This window comes from Anomaloglossus baeobatrachus, chromosome 2 (assembly GCF_048569485.1).
Source record: "Anomaloglossus baeobatrachus isolate aAnoBae1 chromosome 2, aAnoBae1.hap1, whole genome shotgun sequence".
In the NCBI taxonomy this organism is placed as follows: domain Eukaryota; kingdom Metazoa; phylum Chordata; class Amphibia; order Anura; family Aromobatidae; genus Anomaloglossus; species Anomaloglossus baeobatrachus.
The window spans coordinates 420319010-420343397 of NC_134354.1; the positions used below are offsets into that span (position 1 = coordinate 420319010).

The following is a 24388-nucleotide window of genomic DNA, read 5'->3' on the forward strand; positions in this document are numbered from 1 at the left end:
GCCCATTCTTAGTATTTGACGTTCCTTATATTGCGGTATCAGGCTTCACAGCAGGTTGCAAATCATTCATCACCCATGACTGTCCCCAATTGTGCTCAGAAGCTAAATGTCTCTCATGACCTCTCTTTTAGAATGTCCAAGAGCAAGCAAACTCTTCCTCCAGGAGGGGGAGCCAACAGATCACTGAAGCCATCATCATTGCTCAAAGAAAACACCAAAAACCAATGCATGATAGGAATAAACAGGTAACTTTATTTGGAGTGGAAGCGGAGAGATCGCACCAGATGCCAATTCTAGATCTTATCACACCTGTGGTCACTGCAGCAGCAGGTGAATCCACTTTGTCCAAAAGGGATCTATTCCATTCAATTGCAAATGATCTAGATAAGACAGAGGACAAGATACTGCAGCACGGGACATAGCCGAGTTGGTCAGGTTGAGTGGTGATGAGTTTGCTATTTGGATGAATAAAGAAAGTAAAAAGTGTGAAAGATAAAAAACAAAAGGAGGAAGTGTGAAAAGTGAATGGGCCAAATTGAGGTGCATATGAAGACGTATGCTTTCTTCCAATTCATTAAATCGGGCTAATATGAATCAGGTGAATTGAGTTCTGCTTTTGGAAACTGGGTTAAGAAGGGGTGCACCGGTCCTGGAGGTACTGCAATACCAGGTCAATGCGTGGAGTGGACAGAGCAAGCTCTTTTTCCATCTCCCTGTTCTAAAAATCCATTTAATATATGGTCCCCAGATAGGGGACGTATCAGATATTAAACTGATAAGAACAGATACTACACTTGATCTTAGCCAAAAGGCCGAGAAGCGATAACCAGAATTGGTTTGGGCCTCGAGTGGCACCCTGGCCTATGCCGGACACATCTTAGGGAGAGAGAGTGAGGGGAGACAAACCCACACCTACAGAAGACATTTTGTCACCCAAGCCAACCCTTGAAAAGGCTGCTTTGCAGAGGAAAAACAAGAAGAATGGTGCGTTTTGCAGCCGCCGCCCACTGCAATGAATCTGAATAACTCCTCCTTTTGGGCGCAAGCAACTCCCCTCCCCCTTGCAGTCTTTCCAATTCATGATACATAAAGACGGACAGGACAGGTCGCCTGACTTCCCGTCACTGCCACCCTTTGCCATCCTTACCCGTAGAAAGCCCTTTCATCATCCCCAAACCCTAATCTTTTCCCTTTCCTTCCCAGCCCCCAAACCCTGCCCTCTGTACCCTTCTCACCACCCGCATCCCTTCTCCTATCATCCCCCTACCACCCGGGAAAAAAAAAAAAAAAAAAAAGCTTGCCCCCTCCTTCCACTAGCCCACCTCCCACCCAAAGAGAAACTTCTGCTGCGCAGCTAGCTTTCTAGGCAGCAGCGCTATTGTGATGTCAGCGGGGGGCATTGTGACAAGCCGCCAGTGTTCCGTCTCTTCATGTTGTGCACTGTTCAAACGGAAAATACATCAACAGGCAGACTACAGAAAAGCTTACTAACAAAGGTTAGAGAGGGGCTTTCTCAGAGGGCTTTTTACAGTTTGTCTATTCCCAATTAGCCGTTTAAGTATACTTAATGAAAGTACTAATTCTTTCATAGGCCGCCCATTCTTAGTATTTGACGTTCCTTATATTGCGGTATCAGGCTTCACAGCAGGTTGCAAATCATTCATCACCCATGACTGTCCCCAATTGTGCTCAGAAGCTAAATGTCTCTCATGACCTCTCTTTTAGAATATCCAAGAGCAAGCAAACTCTTCCTCCAGGAGGGGGAACCAACAGATCACTGAAGCCATCATCATTGCTCAAAGAAAACACCAAAAACCAATGCATGATAGGAATAAACAGGTAACTTTATTTGGAGTGGAAGCGGAGAGATCGCACCAGATGCCAATTCTAGATCTTATCACACCTGTGGTCACTGCAGCAGCAGGTGAATCCACTTTGTCCAAAAGGGATCTATTCCATTCAATTGCAAATGATCTAGATAAGACAGAGGACAAGATACTGCAGCACGGGACATAGCCGAGTTGGTCAGGTTGAGTGGTGATGAGTTTGCTATTTGGATGAATAAAGAAAGTAAAAAGTGTGAAAGATAAAAAACAAAAGGAGGAAGTGTGAAAAGTGAATGGGCCAAATTGAGGTGCATATGAAGACGTATGCTTTCTTCCAATTCATTAAATCGGGCTAATATGAATCAGGTGAATTGAGTTCTGCTTTTGGAAACTGGGTTAAGAAGGGGTGCACCGGTCCTGGAGGTACTGCAATACCAGGTCAATGCGTGGAGTGGACAGAGCAAGCTCTTTTTCCATCTCCCTGTTCTAAAAATCCATTTAATATATGGTCCCCAGATAGGGGACGTATCAGATATTAAACTGATAAGAACAGATACTACACTTGATCTTAGCCAAAAGGCCGAGAAGCGATAACCAGAATTGGTTTGGGCCTCGAGTGGCACCCTGGCCTATGCCGGACACATCTTAGGGAGAGAGAGTGAGGGGAGACAAACCCACACCTACAGAAGACATTTTGTCACCCAAGCCAACCCTTGAAAAGGCTGCTTTGCAGAGCAAAAACAAGAAGAATGGTGCGTTTTGCAGCCGCCGCCCACTGCAATGAATCTGAATAACTCCTCCTTTTGGGCGCAAGCAACTCCCCTCCCCCTTGCAGTCTTTCCAATTCATGATACATAAAGACGGACAGGACAGGTCGCCTGACTTCCCGTCACTGCCACCCTTTGCCATCCTTACCCGTAGAAAGCCCTTTCATCATCCCCAAACCCTAATCTTTTCCCTTTCCTTCCCAGCCCCCAAACCCTGCCCTCTGTACCCTTCTCACCACCCGCATCCCTTCTCCTATCATCCCCCTACCACCCGGGAAAAAAAAAAAAAAAAAAAAGCTTGCCCCCTCCTTCCACTAGCCCACCTCCCACCCAAAGAGAAACTTCTGCTGCGCAGCTAGCTTTCTAGGCAGCAGCGCTATTGTGATGTCAGCGGGGGGCATTGTGACAAGCCGCCAGTGTTCCGTCTCTTCATGTTGTGCACTGTTCAAACGGAAAATACATCAACAGGCAGACTACAGAAAAGCTTACTAACAAAGGTTAGAGAGGGGCTTTCTCAGAGGGCTTTTTACAGTTTGTCTATTCCCAATTAGCCGTTTAAGTATACTTAATGAAAGTACTAATTCTTTCATAGGCCGCCCATTCTTAGTATTTGACGTTCCTTATATTGCGGTATCAGGCTTCACAGCAGGTTGCAAATCATTCATCACCCATGACTGTCCCCAATTGTGCTCAGAAGCTAAATGTCTCTCATGACCTCTCTTTTAGAATGTCCAAGAGCAAGCAAACTCTTCCTCCAGGAGGGGGAGCCAACAGATCACTGAAGCCATCATCATTGCTCAAAGAAAACACCAAAAACCAATGCATGATAGGAATAAACAGGTAACTTTATTTGGAGTGGAAGCGGAGAGATCGCACCAGATGCCAATTCTAGATCTTATCACACCTGTGGTCACTGCAGCAGCAGGTGAATCCACTTTGTCCAAAAGGGATCTATTCCATTCAATTGCAAATGATCTAGATAAGACAGAGGACAAGATACTGCAGCACGGGACATAGCCGAGTTGGTCAGGTTGAGTGGTGATGAGTTTGCTATTTGGATGAATAAAGAAAGTAAAAAGTGTGAAAGATAAAAAACAAAAGGAGGAAGTGTGAAAAGTGAATGGGCCAAATTGAGGTGCATATGAAGACGTATGCTTTCTTCCAATTCATTAAATCGGGCTAATATGAATCAGGTGAATTGAGTTCTGCTTTTGGAAACTGGGTTAAGAAGGGGTGCACCGGTCCTGGAGGTACTGCAATACCAGGTCAATGCGTGGAGTGGACAGAGCAAGCTCTTTTTCCATCTCCCTGTTCTAAAAATCCATTTAATATATGGTCCCCAGATAGGGGACGTATCAGATATTAAACTGATAAGAACAGATACTACACTTGATCTTAGCCAAAAGGCCGAGAAGCGATAACCAGAATTGGTTTGGGCCTCGAGTGGCACCCTGGCCTATGCCGGACACATCTTAGGGAGAGAGAGTGAGGGGAGACAAACCCACACCTACAGAAGACATTTTGTCACCCAAGCCAACCCTTGAAAAGGCTGCTTTGCAGAGCAAAAACAAGAAGAATGGTGCGTTTTGCAGCCGCCGCCCACTGCAATGAATCTGAATAACTCCTCCTTTTGGGCGCAAGCAACTCCCCTCCCCCTTGCAGTCTTTCCAATTCATGATACATAAAGACGGACAGGACAGGTCGCCTGACTTCCCGTCACTGCCACCCTTTGCCATCCTTACCCGTAGAAAGCCCTTTCATCATCCCCAAACCCTAATCTTTTCCCTTTCCTTCCCAGCCCCCAAACCCTGCCCTCTGTACCCTTCTCACCACCCGCATCCCTTCTCCTATCATCCCCCTACCACCCGGGAAAAAAAAAAAAAAAAAAAAGCTTGCCCCCTCCTTCCACTAGCCCACCTCCCACCCAAAGAGAAACTTCTGCTGCGCAGCTAGCTTTCTAGGCAGCAGCGCTATTGTGATGTCAGCGGGGGGCATTGTGACAAGCCGCCAGTGTTCCGTCTCTTCATGTTGTGCACTGTTCAAACGGAAAATACATCAACAGGCAGACTACAGAAAAGCTTACTAACAAAGGTTAGAGAGGGGCTTTCTCAGAGGGCTTTTTACAGTTTGTCTATTCCCAATTAGCCGTTTAAGTATACTTAATGAAAGTACTAATTCTTTCATAGGCCGCCCATTCTTAGTATTTGACGTTCCTTATATTGCGGTATCAGGCTTCACAGCAGGTTGCAAATCATTCATCACCCATGACTGTCCCCAATTGTGCTCAGAAGCTAAATGTCTCTCATGACCTCTCTTTTAGAATGTCCAAGAGCAAGCAAACTCTTCCTCCAGGAGGGGGAGCCAACAGATCACTGAAGCCATCATCATTGCTCAAAGAAAACACCAAAAACCAATGCATGATAGGAATAAACAGGTAACTTTATTTGGAGTGGAAGCGGAGAGATCGCACCAGATGCCAATTCTAGATCTTATCACACCTGTGGTCACTGCAGCAGCAGGTGAATCCACTTTGTCCAAAAGGGATCTATTCCATTCAATTGCAAATGATCTAGATAAGACAGAGGACAAGATACTGCAGCACGGGACATAGCCGAGTTGGTCAGGTTGAGTGGTGATGAGTTTGCTATTTGGATGAATAAAGAAAGTAAAAAGTGTGAAAGATAAAAAACAAAAGGAGGAAGTGTGAAAAGTGAATGGGCCAAATTGAGGTGCATATGAAGACGTATGCTTTCTTCCAATTCATTAAATCGGGCTAATATGAATCAGGTGAATTGAGTTCTGCTTTTGGAAACTGGGTTAAGAAGGGGTGCACCGGTCCTGGAGGTACTGCAATACCAGGTCAATGCGTGGAGTGGACAGAGCAAGCTCTTTTTCCATCTCCCTGTTCTAAAAATCCATTTAATATATGGTCCCCAGATAGGGGACGTATCAGATATTAAACTGATAAGAACAGATACTACACTTGATCTTAGCCAAAAGGCCGAGAAGCGATAACCAGAATTGGTTTGGGCCTCGAGTGGCACCCTGGCCTATGCCGGACACATCTTAGGGAGAGAGAGTGAGGGGAGACAAACCCACACCTACAGAAGACATTTTGTCACCCAAGCCAACCCTTGAAAAGGCTGCTTTGCAGAGCAAAAACAAGAAGAATGGTGCGTTTTGCAGCCGCCGCCCACTGCAATGAATCTGAATAACTCCTCCTTTTGGGCGCAAGCAACTCCCCTCCCCCTTGCAGTCTTTCCTATTCATGATACATAAAGACGGACAGGACAGGTCGCCTGACTTCCCGTCACTGCCACCCTTTGCCATCCTTACCCGTAGAAAGCCCTTTCATCATCCCCAAACCCTAATCTTTTCCCTTTCCTTCCCAGCCCCCAAACCCTGCCCTCTGTACCCTTCTCACCACCCGCATCCCTTCTCCTATCATCCCCCTACCACCCGGGAAAAAAAAAAAAAAAAAAAAGCTTGCCCCCTCCTTCCACTAGCCCACCTCCCACCCAAAGAGAAACTTCTGCTGCGCAGCTAGCTGTCTAGGCAGCAGCGCTATTGTGATGTCAGCGGGACGCATTGTGACAAGCCGCCAGTGTTCCGTCTCTTCATGTTGTGCACTGTTCAAACGGAAAATACATCAACAGGCAGACTACAGAAAAGCTTACTAACAAAGGTTAGAGAGGGGCTTTCTCAGAGGGCTTTTTACAGTTTGTCTATTCCCAATTAGCCGTTTAAGTATACTTAATGAAAGTACTAATTCTTTCATAGGCCGCCCATTCTTAGTATTTGACGTTCCTTATATTGCGGTATCAGGCTTCACAGCAGGTTGCAAATCATTCATCACCCATGACTGTCCCCAATTGTGCTCAGAAGCTAAATGTCTCTCATGACCTCTCTTTTAGAATGTCCAAGAGCAAGCAAACTCTTCCTCCAGGAGGGGGAGCCAACAGATCACTGAAGCCATCATCATTGCTCAAAGAAAACACCAAAAACCAATGCATGATAGGAATAAACAGGTAACTTTATTTGGAGTGGAAGCGGAGAGATCGCACCAGATGCCAATTCTAGATCTTATCACACCTGTGGTCACTGCAGCAGCAGGTGAATCCACTTTGTCCAAAAGGGATCTATTCCATTCAATTGCAAATGATCTAGATAAGACAGAGGACAAGATACTGCAGCACGGGACATAGCCGAGTTGGTCAGGTTGAGTGGTGATGAGTTTGCTATTTGGATGAATAAAGAAAGTAAAAAGTGTGAAAGATAAAAAACAAAAGGAGGAAGTGTGAAAAGTGAATGGGCCAAATTGAGGTGCATATGAAGACGTATGCTTTCTTCCAATTCATTAAATCGGGCTAATATGAATCAGGTGAATTGAGTTCTGCTTTTGGAAACTGGGTTAAGAAGGGGTGCACCGGTCCTGGAGGTACTGCAATACCAGGTCAATGCGTGGAGTGGACAGAGCAAGCTCTTTTTCCATCTCCCTGTTCTAAAAATCCATTTAATATATGGTCCCCAGATAGGGGACGTATCAGATATTAAACTGATAAGAACAGATACTACACTTGATCTTAGCCAAAAGGCCGAGAAGCGATAACCAGAATTGGTTTGGGCCTCGAGTGGCACCCTGGCCTATGCCGGACACATCTTAGGGAGAGAGAGTGAGGGGAGACAAACCCACACCTACAGAAGACATTTTGTCACCCAAGCCAACCCTTGAAAAGGCTGCTTTGCAGAGCAAAAACAAGAAGAATGGTGCGTTTTGCAGCCGCCGCCCACTGCAATGAATCTGAATAACTCCTCCTTTTGGGCGCAAGCAACTCCCCTCCCCCTTGCAGTCTTTCCAATTCATGATACATAAAGACGGACAGGACAGGTCGCCTGACTTCCCGTCACTGCCACCCTTTGCCATCCTTACCCGTAGAAAGCCCTTTCATCATCCCCAAACCCTAATCTTTTCCCTTTCCTTCCCAGCCCCCAAACCCTGCCCTCTGTACCCTTCTCACCACCTGCATCCCTTCTCCTATCATCCCCCTACCACCCGGGAAAAAAAAAAAAAAAAAAAAGCTTGCCCCCTCCTTCCACTAGCCCACCTCCCACCCAAAGAGAAACTTCTGCTGCGCAGCTAGCTTTCTAGGCAGCAGCGCTATTGTGATGTCAGCGGGGGGCATTGTGACAAGCCGCCAGTGTTCCGTCTCTTCATGTTGTGCACTGTTCAAACGGAAAATACATCAACAGGCAGACTACAGAAAAGCTTACTAACAAAGGTTAGAGAGGGGCTTTCTCAGAGGGCTTTTTACAGTTTGTCTATTCCCAATTAGCCGTTTAAGTATACTTAATGAAAGTACTAATTCTTTCATAGGCCGCCCATTCTTAGTATTTGACGTTCCTTATATAGCGGTATCAGGCTTCACAGCAGGTTGCAAATCATTCATCACCCATGACTGTCCCCAATTGTGCTCAGAAGCTAAATGTCTCTCATGACCTCTCTTTTAGAATGTCCAAGAGCAAGCAAACTCTTCCTCCAGGAGGGGGAGCCAACAGATCACTGAAGCCATCATCATTGCTCAAAGAAAACACCAAAAACCAATGCATGATAGGAATAAACAGGTAACTTTATTTGGAGTGGAAGCGGAGAGATCGCACCAGATGCCAATTCTAGATCTTATCACACCTGTGGTCACTGCAGCAGCAGGTGAATCCACTTTGTCCAAAAGGGATCTATTCCATTCAATTGCAAATGATCTAGATAAGACAGAGGACAAGATACTGCAGCACGGGACATAGCCGAGTTGGTCAGGTTGAGTGGTGATGAGTTTGCTATTTGGATGAATAAAGAAAGTAAAAAGTGTGAAAGATAAAAAACAAAAGGAGGAAGTGTGAAAAGTGAATGGGCCAAATTGAGGTGCATATGAAGACGTATGCTTTCTTCCAATTCATTAAATCGGGCTAATATGAATCAGGTGAATTGAGTTCTGCTTTTGGAAACTGGGTTAAGAAGGGGTGCACCGGTCCTGGAGGTACTGCAATACCAGGTCAATGCGTGGAGTGGACAGAGCAAGCTCTTTTTCCATCTCCCTGTTCTAAAAATCCATTTAATATATGGTCCCCAGATAGGGGACGTATCAGATATTAAACTGATAAGAACAGATACTACACTTGATCTTAGCCAAAAGGCCGAGAAGCGATAACCAGAATTGGTTTGGGCCTCGAGTGGCACCCTGGCCTATGCCGGACACATCTTAGGGAGAGAGAGTGAGGGGAGACAAACCCACACCTACAGAAGACATTTTGTCACCCAAGCCAACCCTTGAAAAGGCTGCTTTGCAGAGCAAAAACAAGAAGAATGGTGCGTTTTGCAGCCGCCGCCCACTGCAATGAATCTGAATAACTCCTCCTTTTGGGCGCAAGCAACTCCCCTCCCCCTTGCAGTCTTTCCAATTCATGATACATAAAGACGGACAGGACAGGTCGCCTGACTTCCCGTCACTGCCACCCTTTGCCATCCTTACCCGTAGAAAGCCCTTTCATCATCCCCAAACCCTAATCTTTTCCCTTTCCTTCCCAGCCCCCAAACCCTGCCCTCTGTACCCTTCTCACCACCCGCATCCCTTCTCCTATCATCCCCCTACCACCCGGGAAAAAAAAAAAAAAAAAAAAGCTTGCCCCCTCCTTCCACTAGCCCACCTCCCACCCAAAGAGAAACTTCTGCTGCGCAGCTAGCTTTCTAGGCAGCAGCGCTATTGTGATGTCAGCGGGGGGCATTGTGACAAGCCGCCAGTGTTCCGTCTCTTCATGTTGTGCACTGTTCAAACGGAAAATACATCAACAGGCAGACTACAGAAAAGCTTACTAACAAAGGTTAGAGAGGGGCTTTCTCAGAGGGCTTTTTACAGTTTGTCTATTCCCAATTAGCCGTTTAAGTATACTTAATGAAAGTACTAATTCTTTCATAGGCCGCCCATTCTTAGTATTTGACGTTCCTTATATTGCGGTATCAGGCTTCACAGCAGGTTGCAAATCATTCATCACCCATGACTGTCCCCAATTGTGCTCAGAAGCTAAATGTCTCTCATGACCTCTCTTTTAGAATGTCCAAGAGCAAGCAAACTCTTCCTCCAGGAGGGGGAGCCAACAGATCACTGAAGCCATCATCATTGCTCAAAGAAAACACCAAAAACCAATGCATGATAGGAATAAACAGGTAACTTTATTTGGAGTGGAAGCGGAGAGATCGCACCAGATGCCAATTCTAGATCTTATCACACCTGTGGTCACTGCAGCAGCAGGTGAATCCACTTTGTCCAAAAGGGATCTATTCCATTCAATTGCAAATGATCTAGATAAGACAGAGGACAAGATACTGCAGCACGGGACATAGCCGAGTTGGTCAGGTTGAGTGGTGATGAGTTTGCTATTTGGATGAATAAAGAAAGTAAAAAGTGTGAAAGATAAAAAACAAAAGGAGGAAGTGTGAAAAGTGAATGGGCCAAATTGAGGTGCATATGAAGACGTATGCTTTCTTCCAATTCATTAAATCGGGCTAATATGAATCAGGTGAATTGAGTTCTGCTTTTGGAAACTGGGTTAAGAAGGGGTGCACCGGTCCTGGAGGTACTGCAATACCAGGTCAATGCGTGGAGTGGACAGAGCAAGCTCTTTTTCCATCTCCCTGTTCTAAAAATCCATTTAATATATGGTCCCCAGATAGGGGACGTATCAGATATTAAACTGATAAGAACAGATACTACACTTGATCTTAGCCAAAAGGCCGAGAAGCGATAACCAGAATTGGTTTGGGCCTCGAGTGGCACCCTGGCCTATGCCGGACACATCTTAGGGAGAGAGAGTGAGGGGAGACAAACCCACACCTACAGAAGACATTTTGTCACCCAAGCCAACCCTTGAAAAGGCTGCTTTGCAGAGCAAAAACAAGAAGAATGGTGCGTTTTGCAGCCGCCGCCCACTGCAATGAATCTGAATAACTCCTCCTTTTGGGCGCAAGCAACTCCCCTCCCCCTTGCAGTCTTTCCAATTCATGATACATAAAGACGGACAGGACAGGTCGCCTGACTTCCCGTCACTGCCACCCTTTGCCATCCTTACCCGTAGAAAGCCCTTTCATCATCCCCAAACCCTAATCTTTTCCCTTTCCTTCCCAGCCCCCAAACCCTGCCCTCTGTACCCTTCTCACCACCCGCATCCCTTCTCCTATCATCCCCCTACCACCCGGGAAAAAAAAAAAAAAAAAAAAGCTTGCCCCCTCCTTCCACTAGCCCACCTCCCACCCAAAGAGAAACTTCTGCTGCGCAGCTAGCTTTCTAGGCAGCAGCGCTATTGTGATGTCAGCGGGGGGCATTGTGACAAGCCGCCAGTGTTCCGTCTCTTCATGTTGTGCACTGTTCAAACGGAAAATACATCAACAGGCAGACTACAGAAAAGCTTACTAACAAAGGTTAGAGAGGGGCTTTCTCAGAGGGCTTTTTACAGTTTGTCTATTCCCAATTAGCCGTTTAAGTATACTTAATGAAAGTACTAATTCTTTCATAGGCCGCCCATTCTTAGTATTTGACGTTCCTTATATTGCGGTATCAGGCTTCACAGCAGGTTGCAAATCATTCATCACCCATGACTGTCCCCAATTGTGCTCAGAAGCTAAATGTCTCTCATGACCTCTCTTTTAGAATGTCCAAGAGCAAGCAAACTCTTCCTCCAGGAGGGGGAGCCAACAGATCACTGAAGCCATCATCATTGCTCAAAGAAAACACCAAAAACCAATGCATGATAGGAATAAACAGGTAACTTTATTTGGAGTGGAAGCGGAGAGATCGCACCAGATGCCAATTCTAGATCTTATCACACCTGTGGTCACTGCAGCAGCAGGTGAATCCACTTTGTCCAAAAGGGATCTATTCCATTCAATTGCAAATGATCTAGATAAGACAGAGGACAAGATACTGCAGCACGGGACATAGCCGAGTTGGTCAGGTTGAGTGGTGATGAGTTTGCTATTTGGATGAATAAAGAAAGTAAAAAGTGTGAAAGATAAAAAACAAAAGGAGGAAGTGTGAAAAGTGAATGGGCCAAATTGAGGTGCATATGAAGACGTATGCTTTCTTCCAATTCATTAAATCGGGCTAATATGAATCAGGTGAATTGAGTTCTGCTTTTGGAAACTGGGTTAAGAAGGGGTGCACCGGTCCTGGAGGTACTGCAATACCAGGTCAATGCGTGGAGTGGACAGAGCAAGCTCTTTTTCCATCTCCCTGTTCTAAAAATCCATTTAATATATGGTCCCCAGATAGGGGACGTATCAGATATTAAACTGATAAGAACAGATACTACACTTGATCTTAGCCAAAAGGCCGAGAAGCGATAACCAGAATTGGTTTGGGCCTCGAGTGGCACCCTGGCCTATGCCGGACACATCTTAGGGAGAGAGAGTGAGGGGAGACAAACCCACACCTACAGAAGACATTTTGTCACCCAAGCCAACCCTTGAAAAGGCTGCTTTGCAGAGCAAAAACAAGAAGAATGGTGCGTTTTGCAGCCGCCGCCCACTGCAATGAATCTGAATAACTCCTCCTTTTGGGCGCAAGCAACTCCCCTCCCCCTTGCAGTCTTTCCAATTCATGATACATAAAGACGGACAGGACAGGTCGCCTGACTTCCCGTCACTGCCACCCTTTGCCATCCTTACCCGTAGAAAGCCCTTTCATCATCCCCAAACCCTAATCTTTTCCCTTTCCTTCCCAGCCCCCAAACCCTGCCCTCTGTACCCTTCTCACCACCCGCATCCCTTCTCCTATCATCCCCCTACCACCCGGGAAAAAAAAAAAAAAAAAAAAGCTTGCCCCCTCCTTCCACTAGCCCACCTCCCACCCAAAGAGAAACTTCTGCTGCGCAGCTAGCTTTCTAGGCAGCAGCGCTATTGTGATGTCAGCGGGGGGCATTGTGACAAGCCGCCAGTGTTCCGTCTCTTCATGTTGTGCACTGTTCAAACGGAAAATACATCAACAGGCAGACTACAGAAAAGCTTACTAACAAAGGTTAGAGAGGGGCTTTCTCAGAGGGCTTTTTACAGTTTGTCTATTCCCAATTAGCCGTTTAAGTATACTTAATGAAAGTACTAATTCTTTCATAGGCCGCCCATTCTTAGTATTTGACGTTCCTTATATTGCAGTATCAGGCTTCACAGCAGGTTGCAAATCATTCATCACCCATGACTGTCCCCAATTGTGCTCAGAAGCTAAATGTCTCTCATGACCTCTCTTTTAGAATGTCCAAGAGCAAGCAAACTCTTCCTCCAGGAGGGGGAGCCAACAGATCACTGAAGCCATCATCATTGCTCAAAGAAAACACCAAAAACCAATGCATGATAGGAATAAACAGGTAACTTTATTTGGAGTGGAAGCGGAGAGATCGCACCAGATGCCAATTCTAGATCTTATCACACCTGTGGTCACTGCAGCAGCAGGTGAATCCACTTTGTCCAAAAGGGATCTATTCCATTCAATTGCAAATGATCTAGATAAGACAGAGGACAAGATACTGCAGCACGGGACATAGCCGAGTTGGTCAGGTTGAGTGGTGATGAGTTTGCTATTTGGATGAATAAAGAAAGTAAAAAGTGTGAAAGATAAAAAACAAAAGGAGGAAGTGTGAAAAGTGAATGGGCCAAATTGAGGTGCATATGAAGACGTATGCTTTCTTCCAATTCATTAAATCGGGCTAATATGAATCAGGTGAATTGAGTTCTGCTTTTGGAAACTGGGTTAAGAAGGGGTGCACCGGTCCTGGAGGTACTGCAATACCAGGTCAATGCGTGGAGTGGACAGAGCAAGCTCTTTTTCCATCTCCCTGTTCTAAAAATCCATTTAATATATGGTCCCCAGATAGGGGACGTATCAGATATTAAACTGATAAGAACAGATACTACACTTGATCTTAGCCAAAAGGCCGAGAAGCGATAACCAGAATTGGTTTGGGCCTCGAGTGGCACCCTGGCCTATGCCGGACACATCTTAGGGAGAGAGAGTGAGGGGAGACAAACCCACACCTACAGAAGACATTTTGTCACCCAAGCCAACCCTTGAAAAGGCTGCTTTGCAGAGCAAAAACAAGAAGAATGGTGCGTTTTGCAGCCGCCGCCCACTGCAATGAATCTGAATAACTCCTCCTTTTGGGCGCAAGCAACTCCCCTCCCCCTTGCAGTCTTTCCAATTCATGATACATAAAGACGGACAGGACAGGTCGCCTGACTTCCCGTCACTGCCACCCTTTGCCATCCTTACCCGTAGAAAGCCCTTTCATCATCCCCAAACCCTAATCTTTTCCCTTTCCTTCCCAGCCCCCAAACCCTGCCCTCTGTACCCTTCTCACCACCCGCATCCCTTCTCCTATCATCCCCCTACCACCCGGGAAAAAAAAAAAAAAAAAAAAGCTTGCCCCCTCCTTCCACTAGCCCACCTCCCACCCAAAGAGAAACTTCTGCTGCGCAGCTAGCTTTCTAGGCAGCAGCGCTATTGTGATGTCAGCGGGGGGCATTGTGACAAGCCGCCAGTGTTCCGTCTCTTCATGTTGTGCACTGTTCAAACGGAAAATACATCAACAGGCAGACTACAGAAAAGCTTACTAACAAAGGTTAGAGAGGGGCTTTCTCAGAGGGCTTTTTACAGTTTGTCTATTCCCAATTAGCCGTTTAAGTATACTTAATGAAAGTACTAATTCTTTCATAGGCCGCCCATTCTTAGTATTTGACGTTCCTTATATTGCGGTATCAGGCTTCACAGCAGGTTGCAAATCATTCATCACCCATGACTGTCCCCAATTGTGCTCAGAAGCTAAATGTCTCTCATGACCTCTCTTTTAGAATGTCCAAGAGCAAGCAAACTCTTCCTCCAGGAGGGGGAGCCAACAGATCACTGAAGCCATCATCATTGCTCAAAGAAAACACCAAAAACCAATGCATGATAGGAATAAACAGGTAACTTTATTTGGAGTGGAAGCGGAGAGATCGCACCAGATGCCAATTCTAGATCTTATCACACCTGTGGTCACTGCAGCAGCAGGTGAATCCACTTTGTCCAAAAGGGATCTATTCCATTCAATTGCAAATGATCTAGATAAGACAGAGGACAAGATACTGCAGCACGGGACATAGCCGAGTTGGTCAGGTTGAGTGGTGATGAGTTTGCTATTTGGATGAATAAAGAAAGTAAAAAGTGTGAAAGATAAAAAACAAAAGGAGGAAGTGTGAAAAGTGAATGGGCCAAATTGAGGTGCATATGAAGACGTATGCTTTCTTCCAATTCATTAAATCGGGCTAATATGAATCAGGTGAATTGAGTTCTGCTTTTGGAAACTGGGTTAAGAAGGGGTGCACCGGTCCTGGAGGTACTGCAATACCAGGTCAATGCGTGGAGTGGACAGAGCAAGCTCTTTTTCCATCTCCCTGTTCTAAAAATCCATTTAATATATGGTCCCCAGATAGGGGACGTATCAGATATTAAACTGATAAGAACAGATACTACACTTGATCTTAGCCAAAAGGCCGAGAAGCGATAACCAGAATTGGTTTGGGCCTCGAGTGGCACCCTGGCCTATGCCGGACACATCTTAGGGAGAGAGAGTGAGGGGAGACAAACCCACACCTACAGAAGACATTTTGTCACCCAAGCCAACCCTTGAAAAGGCTGCTTTGCAGAGCAAAAACAAGAAGAATGGTGCGTTTTGCAGCCGCCGCCCACTGCAATGAATCTGAATAACTCCTCCTTTTGGGCGCAAGCAACTCCCCTCCCCCTTGCAGTCTTTCCAATTCATGATACATAAAGACGGACAGGACAGGTCGCCTGACTTCCCGTCACTGCCACCCTTTGCCATCCTTACCCGTAGAAAGCCCTTTCATCATCCCAAACCCTAATCTTTTCCCTTTCCTTCCCAGCCCCCAAACCCTGCCCTCTGTACCCTTCTCACCACCCGCATCCCTTCTCCTATCATCCCCCTACCACCCGGGAAAAAAAAAAAAAAAAAAAAGCTTGCCCCCTCCTTCCACTAGCCCACCTCCCACCCAAAGAGAAACTTCTGCTGCGCAGCTAGCTTTCTAGGCAGCAGCGCTATTGTGATGTCAGCGGGGGGCATTGTGACAAGCCGCCAGTGTTCCGTCTCTTCATGTTGTGCACTGTTCAAACGGAAAATACATCAACAGGCAGACTACAGAAAAGCTTACTAACAAAGGTTAGAGAGGGGCTTTCTCAGAGGGCTTTTTACAGTTTGTCTATTCCCAATTAGCCGTTTAAGTATACTTAATGAAAGTACTAATTCTTTCATAGGCCGCCCATTCTTAGTATTTGACGTTCCTTATATTGCGGTATCAGGCTTCACAGCAGGTTGCAAATCATTCATCACCCATGACTGTCCCCAATTGTGCTCAGAAGCTAAATGTCTCTCATGACCTCTCTTTTAGAATGTCCAAGAGCAAGCAAACTCTTCCTCCAGGAGGGGGAGCCAACAGATCACTGAAGCCATCATCATTGCTCAAAGAAAACACCAAAAACCAATGCATGATAGGAATAAACAGGTAACTTTATTTGGAGTGGAAGCGGAGAGATCGCACCAGATGCCAATTCTAGATCTTATCACACCTGTGGTCACTGCAGCAGCAGGTGAATCCACTTTGTCCAAAAGGGATCTATTCCATTCAATTGCAAATGATCTAGATAAGACAGAGGACAAGATACTGCAGCACGGGACATAGCCGAGTTGGTCAGGTTGAGTGGTGATGAGTTTGCTATTTGGATGAATAAAGAAAGTAAAAAGTGTGAAAGATAAAAAACAAAAGGAGGAAGTGTGAAAAGTGAATGGGCCAAATTGAGGTGCATATGAAGACGTATGCTTTCTTCCAATTCATTAAATCGGGCTAATATGAATCAGGTGAATTGAGTTCTGCTTTTGGAAACTGGGTTAAGAAGGGGTGCACCGGTCCTGGAGGTACTGCAATACCAGGTCAATGCGTGGAGTGGACAGAGCAAGCTCTTTTTCCATCTCCCTGTTCTAAAAATCCATTTAATATATGGTCCCCAGATAGGGGACGTATCAGATATTAAACTGATAAGAACAGATACTACACTTGATCTTAGCCAAAAGGCCGAGAAGCGATAACCAGAATTGGTTTGGGCCTCGAGTGGCACCCTGGCCTATGCCGGACCCATCTTAGGGAGAGAGAGTGAGGGGAGACAAACCCACACCTACAGAAGACATTTTGTCACCCAAGCCAACCCTTGAAAAGGCTGCTTTGCAGAGCAAAAACAAGAAGAATGGTGCGTTTTGCAGCTGCCGCCCACTGCAATGAATCTGAATAACTCCTCCTTTTGGGCGCAAGCAACTCCCCTCCCCCTTGCAGTCTTTCCAATTCATGATACATAAAGACGGACAGGACAGGTCGCCTGACTTCCCGTCACTGCCACCCTTTGCCATCCTTACCCGTAGAAAGCCCTTTCATCATCCCCAAACCCTAATCTTTTCCCTTTCCTTCCCAGCCCCCAAACCCCCCAAACCCTGCCCTCTGTACCCTTCTCACCACCCGCATCCCTTCTCCTATCATCCCCCTACCACCCGGGAAAAAAAAAAAAAAAAAAAAAGCTTGCCCCCTCCTTCCACTAGCCCACCTCCCACCCAAAGAGAAACTTCTGCTGCGCAGCTAGCTTTCTAGGCAGCAGCGCTATTGTGATGTCAGCGGGGGGCATTGTGACAAGCCGCCAGTGTTCCGTCTCTTCATGTTGTGCACTGTTCAAACGGAAAATACATCAACAGGCAGACTACAGAAAAGCTTACTAACAAAGGTTAGAGAGGGGCTTTCTCAGAGGGCTTTTTACAGTTTGTCTATTCCCAATTAGCCGTTTAAGTATACTTAATGAAAGTACTAATTCTTTCATAGGCCGCCCATTCTTAGTATTTGACGTTCCTTATATTGTGGTATCAGGCTTCACAGCAGGTTGCAAATCATTCATCACCCATGACTGTCCCCAATTGTGCTCAGAAGCTAAATGTCTCTCATGACCTCTCTTTTAGAATGTCCAAGAGCAAGCAAACTCTTCCTCCAGGAGGGGGAGCCAACAGATCACTGAAGCCATCATCATTGCTCAAAGAAAACACCAAAAACCAATGCATGATAGGAATAAACAGGTAACTTTATTTGGAGTGGAAGCGGAGAGATCGCACCAGATGCCAATTCTAGATCTTATCACACCTGTGGTCACTGCAGCAGCAGGTGAATCCACTTTGTCCAAAAGGGATCTATTCCATTCAATTGCAAATGATCTAGATAAGACAGAGGACAAGATACTGCAGCACGGGACATAGCCGAGTTGGTCAGGTTGAGTGGTGATGAGTTTGCTATTTGGATGAATAAAGAAAGTAAAAAGTGTGAAAGATAAAAAACAAAAGGAGGAAGTGTGAAAAGTGAATGGGCCAAATTGAGGTGCATATGAAGACGTATGCTTTCTTCCAATTCATTAAATCGGGCTAATATGAATCAGGTGAATTGAGTTCTGCTTTTGGAAACTGGGTTAAGAAGGGGTGCACCGGTCCTGGAGGTACTGCAATACCAGGTCAATGCGTGGAGTGGACAGAGCAAGCTCTTTTTCCATCTCCCTGTTCTAAAAATCCATTTAATATATGGTCCCCAGATAGGGGACGTATCAGATATTAAACTGATAAGAACAGATACTACACTTGATCTTAGCCAAAAGGCCGAGAAGCGATAACCAGAATTGGTTTGGGCCTCGAGTGGCACCCTGGCCTATGCCGGACACATCTTAGGGAGAGAGAGTGAGGGGAGACAAACCCACACCTACAGAAGACATTTTGTCACCCAAGCCAACCCTTGAAAAGGCTGCTTTGCAGAGCAAAAACAAGAAGAATGGTGCGTTTTGCAGCCACCGCCCACTGCAATGAATCTGAATAACTCCTCCTTTTGGGCGCAAGCAACTCCCCTCCCCCTTGCAGTCTTTCCAATTCATGATACATAAAGACGGACAGGACAGGTCGCCTGACTTCCCGTCACTGCCACCCTTTGCCATCCTTACCCGTAGAAAGCCCTTTCATCATCCCCAAACCCTAATCTTTTCCCTTTCCTTCCCAGCCCCCAAACCCTGCCCTCTGTACCCTTCTCACCACCCGCATCCCTTCTCCTATCATCCCCCTACCACCCGGGAAAAAAAAAAAAAAAAAAAGCTTGCCCCCTCCTTCCACTAGCCCACCTCCCACCCAAAGAGAAACTTCTGCTGCGCAGCTAGCTTTCTAGGCAGCAGCGCTATTGTGATGTCAGCGGGGGGCATTGTGACAAGCCGCCAGTGTTCCGTCTCTTCATGTTGTGCACTGTTCAAACGGAAAATACATCAACAGGCAGACTACAGAAAAGCTTACTAACAAAGGTTAGAGAGGGGCTTTCTCAGAGGGCTTTTTACAGTTTGTCTATTCCCAATTAGCCGTTTAAGTCTACTTAATGAAAGTACTAATTCTTTCATAGGCCGCCCATTCTTAGTATTTGACGTTCCTTATATTGCGGTATCAGGCTTCACAGCAGGTTGCAAATCATTCATCACCCATGACTGTCCCCAATTGTGCTCAGAAGCTAAATGTCTCTCATGACCTCTCTTTTAGAATGTCCAAGAGCAAGCAAACTCTTCCTCCAGGAGGGGGAGCCAACAGATCACTGAAGCCATCATCATTGCTCAAAGAAAACACCAAAAACCAATGCATGATAGGAATAAACAGGTAACTTTATTTGGAGTGGAAGCGGAGAGATCGCACCAGATGCCAATTCTAGATCTTATCACACCTGTGGTCACTGCAGCAGCAGGTGAATCCACTTTGTCCAAAAGGGATCTATTCCATTCAATTGCAAATGATCTAGATAAGACAGAGGACAAGATACTGCAGCACGGGACATAGCCGAGTTGGTCAGGTTGAGTGGTGATGAGTTTGCTATTTGGATGAATAAAGAAAGTAAAAAGTGTGAAAGATAAAAAACAAAAGGAGGAAGTGTGAAAAGTGAATGGGCCAAATTGAGGTGCATATGAAGACGTATGCTTTCTTCCAATTCATTAAATCGGGCTAATATGAATCAGGTGAATTGAGTTCTGCTTTTGGAAACTGGGTTAAGAAGGGGTGCACCGGTCCTGGAGGTACTGCAATACCAGGTCAATGCGTGGAGTGGACAGAGCAAGCTCTTTTTCCATCTCCCTGTTCTAAAAATCCATTTAATATATGGTCCCCAGATAGGGGACGTATCAGATATTAAACTGATAAGAACAGATACTACACTTGATCTTAGCCAAAAGGCCGAGAAGCGATAACCAGAATTGGTTTGGGCCTCGAGTGGCACCCTGGCCTATGCCGGACACATCTTAGGGAGAGAGAGTGAGGGGAGACAAACCCACACCTACAGAAGACATTTTGTCACCCAAGCCAACCCTTGAAAAGGCTGCTTTGCAGAGCAAAAACAAGAAGAATGGTGCGTTTTGCAGCCGCCGCCCACTGCAATGAATCTGAATAACTCCTCCTTTTGGGCGCAAGCAACTCCCCTCCCCCTTGCAGTCTTTCCAATTCATGATACATAAAGACGGACAGGACAGGTCGCCTGACTTCCCGTCACTGCCACCCTTTGCCATCCTTACCCGTAGAAAGCCCTTTCATCATCCCCAAACCCTAATCTTTTCCCTTTCCTTCCCAGCCCCCAAACCCTGCCCTCTGTACCCTTCTCACCACCCGCATCCCTTCTCCTATCATCCCCCTACCACCCGGGAAAAAAAAAAAAAAAAAAAAGCTTGCCCCCTCCTTCCACTAGCCCACCTCCCACCCAAAGAGAAACTTCTGCTGCGCAGCTAGCTTTCTAGGCAGCAGCGCTATTGTGATGTCAGCGGGGGGCATTGTGACAAGCCGCCAGTGTTCCGTCTCTTCATGTTGTGCACTGTTCAAACGGAAAATACATCAACAGGCAGACTACAGAAAAGCTTACTAACAAAGGTTAGAGAGGGGCTTTCTCAGAGGGCTTTTTACAGTTTGTCTATTCCCAATTAGCCGTTTAAGTATACTTAATGAAAGTACTAATTCTTTCATAGGCCGCCCATTCTTAGTATTTGACGTTCCTTATATTGCGGTATCAGGCTTCACAGCAGGTTGCAAATCATTCATCACCCATGACTGTCCCCAATTGTGCTCAGAAGCTAAATGTCTCTCATGACCTCTCTTTTAGAATGTCCAAGAGCAAGCAAACTCTTCCTCCAGGAGGGGGAGCCAACAGATCACTGAAGCCATCATCATTGCTCAAAGAAAACACCAAAAACCAATGCATGATAGGAATAAACAGGTAACTTTATTTGGAGTGGAAGCGGAGAGATCGCACCAGATGCCAATTCTAGATCTTATCACACCTGTGGTCACTGCAGCAGCAGGTGAATCCACTTTGTCCAAAAGGGATCTATTCCATTCAATTGCAAATGATCTAGATAAGACAGAGGACAAGATACTGCAGCACGGGACATAGCCGAGTTGGTCAGGTTGAGTGGTGATGAGTTTGCTATTTGGATGAATAAAGAAAGTAAAAAGTGTGAAAGATAAAAAACAAAAGGAGGAAGTGTGAAAAGTGAATGGGCCAAATTGAGGTGCATATGAAAACGTATGCTTTCTTCCAATTCATTAAATCGGGCTAATATGAATCAGGTGAATTGAGTTCTGCTTTTGGAAACTGGGTTAAGAAGGGGTGCACCGGTCCTGGAGGTACTGCAATACCAGGTCAATGCGTGGAGTGGACAGAGCAAGCTCTTTTTCCATCTCCCTGTTCTAAAAATCCATTTAATATATGGTCCCCAGATAGGGGACGTATCAGATATTAAACTGATAAGAACAGATGAGATTTCATCCGCAATTTCAGAAAACGGTCATCGGCCACCACACAAAAGCGCAGTGCCGCAGGTGATCGCCTCCCGAGCCCAGGAACCACCAGCCATAAGGGGACGTAAGCACCAAAAGGCGCAACAATCCCCGAGGCCGGCAGTTGTGCAAGCCCGGGCCCCTCCCAGCCATGACCAAGGCAAACCCAATGAAGGGACTACACTTGATCTTAGCCAAAAGGCCGAGAAGCGATAACCAGAATTGGTTTGGGCCTCGAGTGGCACCCTGGCCTATGCCGGACACATCTTAGGGAGAGAGAGTGAGGGGAGACAAACCCACACCTACAGAAGACATTTTGTCACCCAAGCCAACCCTTGAAAAGGCTGCTTTGCAGAGCAAAAACAAGAAGAATGGTGCGTTTTGCAGCCGCCGCCCACTGCAATGAATCTGAATAACTCCTCCTTTTGGGCGCAAGCAACTCCCCTCCCCCTTGCAGTCTTTCCAATTCATGATACATAAAGACGGACAGGACAGGTCGCCTGACTTCCCGTCACTGCCACCCTTTGCCATCCTTACCCGTAGAAAGCCCTTTCATCATCCCCAAACCCTAATCTTTTCCCTTTCCTTCCCAGCCCCCAAACCCTGCCCTCTGTACCCTTCTCACCACCCGCATCCCTTCTCCTATCATCCCCCTACCACCCGGGAAAAAAAAAAAAAAAAAAAAGCTTGCCCCCTCCTTCCACTAGCCCACCTCCCACCCAAAGAGAAACTTCTGCTGCGCAGCTAGCTTTCTAGGCAGCAGCGCTATTGTGATGTCAGCGGGGGGCATTGTGACAAGCCGCCAGTGTTCCGTCTCTTCATGTTGTGCACTGTTCAAACGGAAAATACATCAACAGGCAGACTACAGAAAAGCTTACTAACAAAGGTTAGAGAGGGGCTTTCTCAGAGGGCTTTTTACAGTTTGTCTATTCCCAATTAGCCGTTTAAGTATACTTAATGAAAGTACTAATTCTTTCATAGGCCGCCCATTCTTAGTATTTGACGTTCCTTATATTGCGGTATCAGGCTTCACAGCAGGTTGCAAATCATTCATCACCCATGACTGTCCCCAATTGTGCTCAGAAGCTAAATGTCTCTCATGACCTCTCTTTTAGAATGTCCAAGAGCAAGCAAACTCTTCCTCCAGGAGGGGGAGCCAACAGATCACTGAAGCCATCATCATTGCTCAAAGAAAACACCAAAAACCAATGCATGATAGGAATAAACAGGTAACTTTATTTGGAGTGGAAGCGGAGAGATCGCACCAGATGCCAATTCTAGATCTTATCACACCTGTGGTCACTGCAGCAGCAGGTGAATCCACTTTGTCCAAAAGGGATCTATTCCATTCAATTGCAAATGATCTAGATAAGACAGAGGACAAGATACTGCAGCACGGGACATAGCCGAGTTGGTCAGGTTGAGTGGTGATGAGTTTGCTATTTGGATGAATAAAGAAAGTAAAAAGTGTGAAAGATAAAAAACAAAAGGAGGAAGTGTGAAAAGTGAATGGGCCAAATTGAGGTGCATATGAAGACGTATGCTTTCTTCCAATTCATTAAATCGGGCTAATATGAATCAGGTGAATTGAGTTCTGCTTTTGGAAACTGGGTTAAGAAGGGGTGCACCGGTCCTGGAGGTACTGCAATACCAGGTCAATGCGTGGAGTGGACAGAGCAAGCTCTTTTTCCATCTCCCTGTTCTAAAAATCCATTTAATATATGGTCCCCAGATAGGGGACGTATCAGATATTAAACTGATAAGAACAGATACTACACTTGATCTTAGCCAAAAGGCCGAGAAGCGATAACCAGAATTGGTTTGGGCCTCGAGTGGCACCCTGGCCTATGCCGGACACATCTTAGGGAGAGAGAGTGAGGGGAGACAAACCCACACCTACAGAAGACATTTTGTCACCCAAGCCAACCCTTGAAAAGGCTGCTTTGCAGAGCAAAAACAAGAAGAATGGTGCGTTTTGCAGCCGCCGCCCACTGCAATGAATCTGAATAACTCCTCCTTTTGGGCGCAAGCAACTCCCCTCCCCCTTGCAGTCTTTCCAATTCATGATACATAAAGACGGACAGGACAGGTCGCCTGACTTCCCGTCACTGCCACCCTTTGCCATCCTTACCCGTAGAAAGCCCTTTCATCATCCCCAAACCCTAATCTTTTCCCTTTCCTTCCCAGCCCCCAAACCCTGCCCTCTGTACCCTTCTCACCACCCGCATCCCTTCTCCTATCATCCCCCTACCACCCGGGAAAAAAAAAAAAAAAAAAAAGCTTGCCCCCTCCTTCCACTAGCCCACCTCCCACCCAAAGAGAAACTTCTGCTGCGCAGCTAGCTTTCTAGGCAGCAGCGCTATTGTGATGTCAGCGGGGGGCATTGTGACAAGCCGCCAGTGTTCCGTCTCTTCATGTTGTGCACTGTTCAAACGGAAAATACATCAACAGGCAGACTACAGAAAAGCTTACTAACAAAGGTTAGAGAGGGGCTTTCTCAGAGGGCTTTTTACAGTTTGTCTATTCCCAATTAGCCGTTTAAGTATACTTAATGAAAGTACTAATTCTTTCATAGGCCGCCCATTCTTAGTATTTGACGTTCCTTATATTGCGGTATCAGGCTTCACAGCAGGTTGCAAATCATTCATCACCCATGACTGTCCCCAATTGTGCTCAGAAGCTAAATGTCTCTCATGACCTCTCTTTTAGAATGTCCAAGAGCAAGCAAACTCTTCCTCCAGGAGGGGGAGCCAACAGATCACTGAAGCCATCATCATTGCTCAAAGAAAACACCAAAAACCAATGCATGATAGGAATAAACAGGTAACTTTATTTGGAGTGGAAGCGGAG

The 24388-nt window shown here is 46.1% G+C and overlaps 15 non-coding genes across 15 annotated transcripts; all 15 read right to left on the reverse strand.

The window, feature by feature from the left end:
* Positions 1-633: 633 nt before the first annotated feature.
* On the reverse strand, positions 634-824 carry LOC142292987 (U2 spliceosomal RNA). Its single transcript, XR_012751000.1, has one exon. It is a non-coding gene; the product is annotated as a U2 spliceosomal RNA (small nuclear RNA).
* Positions 825-2227: 1403 nt separating this feature from the next.
* On the reverse strand, positions 2228-2418 carry LOC142292988 (U2 spliceosomal RNA). The gene has a single exon (XR_012751001.1). It is a non-coding gene; the product is annotated as a U2 spliceosomal RNA (small nuclear RNA).
* Positions 2419-3821: 1403 nt separating this feature from the next.
* Positions 3822-4012, reverse strand: LOC142292989 (U2 spliceosomal RNA). Its single transcript, XR_012751002.1, has one exon. It is a non-coding gene; the product is annotated as a U2 spliceosomal RNA (small nuclear RNA).
* A 1403-nt stretch (positions 4013-5415) lies between these two features.
* LOC142292990 (U2 spliceosomal RNA) lies at positions 5416-5606 on the reverse strand. Its single transcript, XR_012751003.1, has one exon. It is a non-coding gene; the product is annotated as a U2 spliceosomal RNA (small nuclear RNA).
* Positions 5607-7009: 1403 nt separating this feature from the next.
* Positions 7010-7200, reverse strand: LOC142292992 (U2 spliceosomal RNA). The gene has a single exon (XR_012751004.1). It is a non-coding gene; the product is annotated as a U2 spliceosomal RNA (small nuclear RNA).
* Positions 7201-8603: 1403 nt separating this feature from the next.
* LOC142292993 (U2 spliceosomal RNA) lies at positions 8604-8794 on the reverse strand. The gene has a single exon (XR_012751005.1). It is a non-coding gene; the product is annotated as a U2 spliceosomal RNA (small nuclear RNA).
* Positions 8795-10197: 1403 nt separating this feature from the next.
* LOC142292994 (U2 spliceosomal RNA) lies at positions 10198-10388 on the reverse strand. Its single transcript, XR_012751006.1, has one exon. It is a non-coding gene; the product is annotated as a U2 spliceosomal RNA (small nuclear RNA).
* Positions 10389-11791: 1403 nt separating this feature from the next.
* Positions 11792-11982, reverse strand: LOC142292995 (U2 spliceosomal RNA). Its single transcript, XR_012751007.1, has one exon. It is a non-coding gene; the product is annotated as a U2 spliceosomal RNA (small nuclear RNA).
* A 1403-nt stretch (positions 11983-13385) lies between these two features.
* Positions 13386-13576, reverse strand: LOC142292996 (U2 spliceosomal RNA). Its single transcript, XR_012751008.1, has one exon. It is a non-coding gene; the product is annotated as a U2 spliceosomal RNA (small nuclear RNA).
* Positions 13577-14979: 1403 nt separating this feature from the next.
* LOC142292997 (U2 spliceosomal RNA) lies at positions 14980-15170 on the reverse strand. Its single transcript, XR_012751010.1, has one exon. It is a non-coding gene; the product is annotated as a U2 spliceosomal RNA (small nuclear RNA).
* Positions 15171-16572: 1402 nt separating this feature from the next.
* LOC142292998 (U2 spliceosomal RNA) lies at positions 16573-16763 on the reverse strand. The gene has a single exon (XR_012751011.1). It is a non-coding gene; the product is annotated as a U2 spliceosomal RNA (small nuclear RNA).
* A 1413-nt stretch (positions 16764-18176) lies between these two features.
* On the reverse strand, positions 18177-18367 carry LOC142292999 (U2 spliceosomal RNA). Its single transcript, XR_012751012.1, has one exon. It is a non-coding gene; the product is annotated as a U2 spliceosomal RNA (small nuclear RNA).
* A 1402-nt stretch (positions 18368-19769) lies between these two features.
* Positions 19770-19960, reverse strand: LOC142293000 (U2 spliceosomal RNA). Its single transcript, XR_012751013.1, has one exon. It is a non-coding gene; the product is annotated as a U2 spliceosomal RNA (small nuclear RNA).
* A 1403-nt stretch (positions 19961-21363) lies between these two features.
* On the reverse strand, positions 21364-21547 carry LOC142293318 (U2 spliceosomal RNA). The gene has a single exon (XR_012751285.1). It is a non-coding gene; the product is annotated as a U2 spliceosomal RNA (small nuclear RNA).
* A 1608-nt stretch (positions 21548-23155) lies between these two features.
* Positions 23156-23346, reverse strand: LOC142293001 (U2 spliceosomal RNA). Its single transcript, XR_012751014.1, has one exon. It is a non-coding gene; the product is annotated as a U2 spliceosomal RNA (small nuclear RNA).
* Positions 23347-24388: the final 1042 nt, after the last annotated feature.